The sequence below is a fragment of the Otolemur garnettii genome, unplaced genomic scaffold (genome assembly GCF_000181295.1).
Source record: "Otolemur garnettii isolate 467f Iridium unplaced genomic scaffold, OtoGar3 scaffold00100, whole genome shotgun sequence".
Classification (NCBI taxonomy): domain Eukaryota; kingdom Metazoa; phylum Chordata; class Mammalia; order Primates; family Galagidae; genus Otolemur; species Otolemur garnettii.
Genome location: NW_003852495.1, coordinates 6,159,342 through 6,165,341, shown reverse-complemented (window position 1 = coordinate 6,165,341; position 6,000 = coordinate 6,159,342).

Below are 6,000 nucleotides of genomic sequence, written 5' to 3'. Positions count from 1 at the left end.
TGCACTTCTGGGGGTACAGTGTGGGGTTTTCACACACAACCTTTTTTTTTGAGACAGAGTCTCACTATGTCACTAGTGTGCTCTGACATCACAGCTCACAGCAACCTCAAACTCTTGGGCTCAAGCAGTCTCTTGCCTCAGCCTCCCAAATAGCTGGGACCACAGGGGCCCGCCACAACACCTGGCTATTTTTGTTCTTGTTGTTGTTGTTATTGTTGTTTAGCAGACCCAGGCTGGGTTCAAACCTGCCAGCCACAGTGTACACGGCTGGTGCCCTAACCACTTAACTATGAGCGCTAAGCCTGTTTCTCTCATTTCACATCTTACTATACATTGTTTATAGAAGCCATTCAGCTCTTTCAATATCATGTTTAAAATGTTCCCGCACCAGGTATCCTAGTTCATCACTCTTAAATTCTGCTTTCCATAAAGCACAGGGCTTGGATACAATTCAGCCAAGTTCTTTGACAATTTATAATAAAGATCACCTTTACTCCAGCTTCCAATATCTTGTTCTTCTCTTCTATCTGAGACCTCATTCACCTTTACCATCTATGTATCTGTCAACATTCTGATCACAAACACTTAAGTAATATGTAAAGTTCCAGGTTTTCCTTACCGCTCTTGTGACTGCTTACCACAATTGCCCTTAATGCTCCATTCACAGGGCTCGGCGCCTATAGCTCAACCGGCTAAGGCGCCAGCCACGTACACCTAGGGTGGCGGGTTCGAATCCCCAGCCCGGACCCGCCAAACAACAATGACGGCTGCAACCAAAAAAAAAAATAGCCAGGCGTTGTGGCGGGCGCCTATGGTCCCAGCTACTTGGGAGGCGGAGGCAAGAGACTCGCTTGAGCCCAGGAGTTGGAGGTTGCTGTGAGCTGTAATGCCACGGCACTCTACCCAGGGGGACAGCTTGAGGCTCTGTCTCAAAAAAAAAAAAAAAAATGCTCCATTCACAGAAAGCAATGCAGGCCTTTTTCTAGCATTTACTTCAAAACTATTTGTGCTCCTACCCATTACCCTGTTCCAAAGCCACTTCCACATTTTCAGGTATTTGCTATAGTAATACCACCTTCTCCAGTATCAATTTTCTGTCTTAATCTGTTTTTGTGCTACAACCACAGAATACCACAGACTGGGTAATTTAGCATGAACAGAAATGTATTGGCTCACATTTCTGGAGGCTGAGTAGACCAAGGTTAAGGAAGGAGCCAACATCTTAGGAAAGCCTCTTGCTGTATCATCCTATGGTGGAAGGGCAAAGACAGGGCGAGAGAAAATGCAAAGGGAAACAAACTCCTCCAGCAGTAACGAACACATTCCTGTGGCAGGGCATTGATCCATTCATAAGGGCAAAACCCTCACGCCATATTTGCCTCTTAAAGTTCTCATCTCTCAATTCTGTTGTACCCCAGTACAACAGAAACAAAAGATTCTCAAAAACTTGGGCGTGAACTTTGTAGGATACATTCAAACCATAGCACCTTCAATAAAATAAAAATAAGTACTGCCAACAAGACTCTGTTGTACCCCAGTACAATAGAAACAAAAGATTTCTCAAAAACTTGGGCGTGAACTTTGTAGGATACATTCAAACCATAGCACCTTCCATAAAATAAAAATGAGTACTGCCAACAAAACTCTCACTTTTACTTATTTATTTTTTAAACTCTCATTTTTAAACAGACCTCTGTAATGCCATTGTAGTCATACATTACGATTTGTACCTCCAAGTCCATTTTGCTCAGATTGGGCAGATGTCAACAGTTAATTATTAATCATCTGGGTAAGTCATCTTTCCCCCTCAGGATTACAAATTGTTTTAATTTGTAAACAGTAAAATGTAACACAAAGAAGAGTATTTTAAGTGCTATAATAAAATCTTTTTTGAGACAGAGTCTCACTGTCGCCCTGGGTAGAGTGCCGTAGCATCCCAGCTCAGGGCAACCTCCAACTCTTGGGCTTTAAGCAATTCTCTTGCCTCAGCCTCCCAAGTAACTGGGACAACAGGTGCTCTCCACAACACCCAGCTATTTTTTGTTTGCAGTTGTCATTGTTGTTTAGCAGGTCTGGGCTGAGCTCAAACCCACCAGCTTCAGTGTATGTGGCCGTGCCCTACTCACTAAGCTATAGGCGCCAAGCCATAAAATCAGTTTTTGCTAGTAGGTCAATTGTGTTTCTCCTCTCAAGTCAACATTTTCATGTTAACTGAGGTCTTACTCAAAATTTCTGAGAGTATGTTCCACACAACACTAGTACTTAATGGTACTTGAAGGAAATGATTCTGGCAAACAAGCACGGGAGCTCCGTATACTATATTTCTTGGGGGGTCAGAAATCACATTAAGTGCCCATTAAAAGACTAACAGAAAATGTTGCATTTTATCTAACCCAGTGTATCGTAGACTTCACTATAGAACTCCCATCCCCAATACCTATGAGAGATGTGATTCTATTTTGGGAGATTTTGACATAATCTAAAGGACTTCAAAGATGGAAATGTCAAACCTATGGCAGGTAACAGTTACTTGTATGGTGAGGAAAGCAACTCACATCGTGCTTTGTAACCAGCTGCTTGCTTTTTTTGAATTTAAAATGGTACTTTTCCATAGAATATAAAACACAGTAGCCCTATCTTTTATACATACACTAGATGTATTTGAACTTTTTATTGATCAATATTTAGGACAGGTTATAATAGTTTTTCACTGTGAAAAATGCCCTATTGAGTATCTGTGTGTTTACTGTCATACATAAGCAAGAATTTCTCTAAGGCAGGTATGTTTAACCTGGGGCCTACAAGCTGCACATGGATTTTGTGAGGACTTTTTTGCTTATCTATAGTGGCAAATATCATGAAAATTATGCACAAATCTTTTTTTGTTGTTGTTTCCCATCAACTTTTGTTAGTGTCTATGTATTTAATGTGTGGCCCAAGACAACTCTTCTTTCAATATGGCACAAAGAAGCTAAAAGTTTGGACACTCCTGTAGGTATTTATCAAAAAGTAGGATTGCTCAGTCACAGTTTATATTTACTTTTTTTTTTTTTTTATTTTTGAAGACAGAGTCTCACTTTGTCACCCTTGGTAGAGTGCTATGGCCTCATAGCTCACAGCAACCTCTAACTCTTGGGCTCAAGTGATTCTCTTGTCTCAGCCTCCCGAGGAGCTGGGACTACAGGCACCTGCCACAACGCCCAGCTATGAAATATTTTTTATTTATATCCAGACATCTGGTATGTGTACTAATATTCTCCTGGTTAATAGTGTATTGAGCATCTTTTCACATGTATTTATTGGCTAAACATTGTAACTTCCCAATTCATGTCTTTGCTCCTATTCCTTTAAAAAAAATTATGTAAAAATTGTGAGATTCTTAAAAATAAAATTCTAGATAGTAGTCCATTTACCTATTATAAACAATGGACTTATCTTCTCCCATAAATCTGTATTTATTCTGATATTACTGTATTAAAATTTTAAATATGGAAGCAATCGTATCCATACGAAATATTTTATTATTATCCAATTATCTTTTTATTTTTTACTAGACTCTTGGTTTTCTAGGAAATCAGGTAGGTCAACTGAAAATAGATATAGTTTTGTTTTTTTCCTGACTATGGTTATTATTCTCATTGTAATAGAATCTCCAGAATAAGGTTTGATACTAGCAGTGACAGCAGGCACCTAGTCATTTTCTCTAATTTAATGGCACTTACTTGATATAATGTTTACTCCAGGTTTGAGGTAAATAGACTTTGTCATAGCTAAGTATTTCTTTCAGACCCTATTTAACTTTTTATTAGAAATGCCTGCTGAATATTATCAGATGCTATTTTGGCACATTGATATGTTTTTCCTCATTGAATTTGTTAATGTGATATGTTGTACTGTAGTCATTAAAGCAGTATGGTATTAGTGCAAAAATGAACAAATGGACCAGTGAGACAAAATAAAGAGCTATGAAATACACCCTTGTGGTCATCTAATTTGTGATAAAGGTTCCTGGCAGTGTGGTTGGGAAATGATAGGCTTTGCGCACTGGGTAAGTTGGGTATCCATATTGATAAAAAAAAAAATTAGCCTTGCCCCTTACCACACACTGTACATAAATCAATTCCAGATACATTCGTGATCTAATTGTAAAAAGTAAAACAAAGGCTTTAGAAGAAAATGTAAAATATCTTTCCTGCATTAGGGTAGCAAAAATTTAAGCTCACAAAAATGGTAAATTTTACCATATTAAATTAAGAATCCATTTTCAAGGTTGGGCACCATGGCTCAGCCTATAATCCTAGCACTCTGGGAGGACAATTTGGGTGGATTGCCTGAGCTCAGGAGTTCAGCCTGAGCAAGAGTGAGACCCCATCTCTAAAAACAGCTAGGCCTTGTGTTGGGTGCCTATAGTCCCAGCTACTTGGGAGGCTGAGGCAAGAGGATCACTTGAGCCCAAGAGTTTGAAGTTGCTGTGAGCTGTGATGCCGCAGCACTCTACCAAGGGTGACAAAGTGAAAATCTGTCTCAAAAAACAAACAAAAACAAAGTGAAGGCTCGGCGCCTGTGGCTCAAGCGGCCAAGGCATCAGCCACGTACACCTGAGGTGGTGGGTTCGAATCCCCAGCCCGGGCCCGCCAAACAACAATGATGGCTGCAACCAAAAAATGGCCGGGCGTTGTGGCGGGCGCCTGTGGTCCCAGCTGCTTGGGAGGCTGAGGTAGGAGACTCGCTTGAGCCCAGGAGTTGGAGGTTGCTGTGAGTGTGAGGCCATGGCACTCTACCCAGGGGGACAGCTTGAGGCTCCGTCTCAAAAAAAAAAAAAAAAAAAAAAAAAAACAAAGTGAAAATACAAGACACAAAGTAGAGGAGTATATTCACAATATATATCACAATATATGTATTTAAATAATGACTCATCCAGAGCATATAAAGAACTTCTAGAGATCAATATGTGACAGACAACCAAAAAAGAAACAGGGATAATATGCGCGTAGGCACTTCAAAAAAGGTACATAGAAATAGCCAATAAAAGGCTGGCATGGTGGCTCACGCCTGTGATCTCAGCACTCTGGGAGGTCGGAGGCAGGAAGATCTCTTGAGCTCAGGAGTAGGAGAACAGCCTGAGCCAGAGTGAGACTTGTCTCTACTAAAAATAAAAAAATGAGTCTCCAGCCCCAGGCTTGCTGCCTCCAGCAGCCAAGTCAGAAGTACTCTGCTCTTGCCAGGGGCTGGCTTTGCCCTTCCCTTCTGTACCCCTGGTGATATGCCATCCTGCCACAGACCAGACCAGCTCTTGGGCATTAAAAGTGTTGTTGTGTCTGCCAAATAAATAAATAAATAATAATAGGAAAATGAGCTGAGGGTTGTGGCAGGCACCTGTGGTTCCAGTACTCAGAAGGCTGAGGCAGGAGGATCGCTTGAGGACAGGAGTTTGAAGTTACCGAGAGCTAGGCTGCAGTGGGCACTCTGCCCAGGGCTACAGAGACACTGTCTCAAAATAAGTGAACAAAGTAGCCTAGATTTTGCCTTTATCCTACTTCATACGTATCCTGTTCTTTGCAATATGAGAGTTAAAACTGGCTTAGACATTTTCAAATACCTTCTAAAGTTTTACATTTTCAAGACCCAATTCTTCCATCTATTAACTAATATATCAAAGAGTCCTGGTGGGCTTACCTCATTTCTTTCCTGAACGACGCAGACCAGCACAAATTCAATGATAATTCATCTGGGAAGGACCTCTCAAGACATTTCCCCTAATGTTCACTTTTCAGTCCTCTACAAGATAACACAACAATTATAAATGTATGCGCTTAACAGAGCTTGAAAATACTGAAACAAAACCTGATGGAATTGAACGGGAAATAGGCACCTCTCTCAAAAATACGCGTAGAACTAGATTACTAAAGTCGGAAAGGATAATGAATATCTAATGACAGCATGAACCTTCTTAACCTAATAGACATTTATAGAATACGTTCCTAACTGCGGGATAGAGAA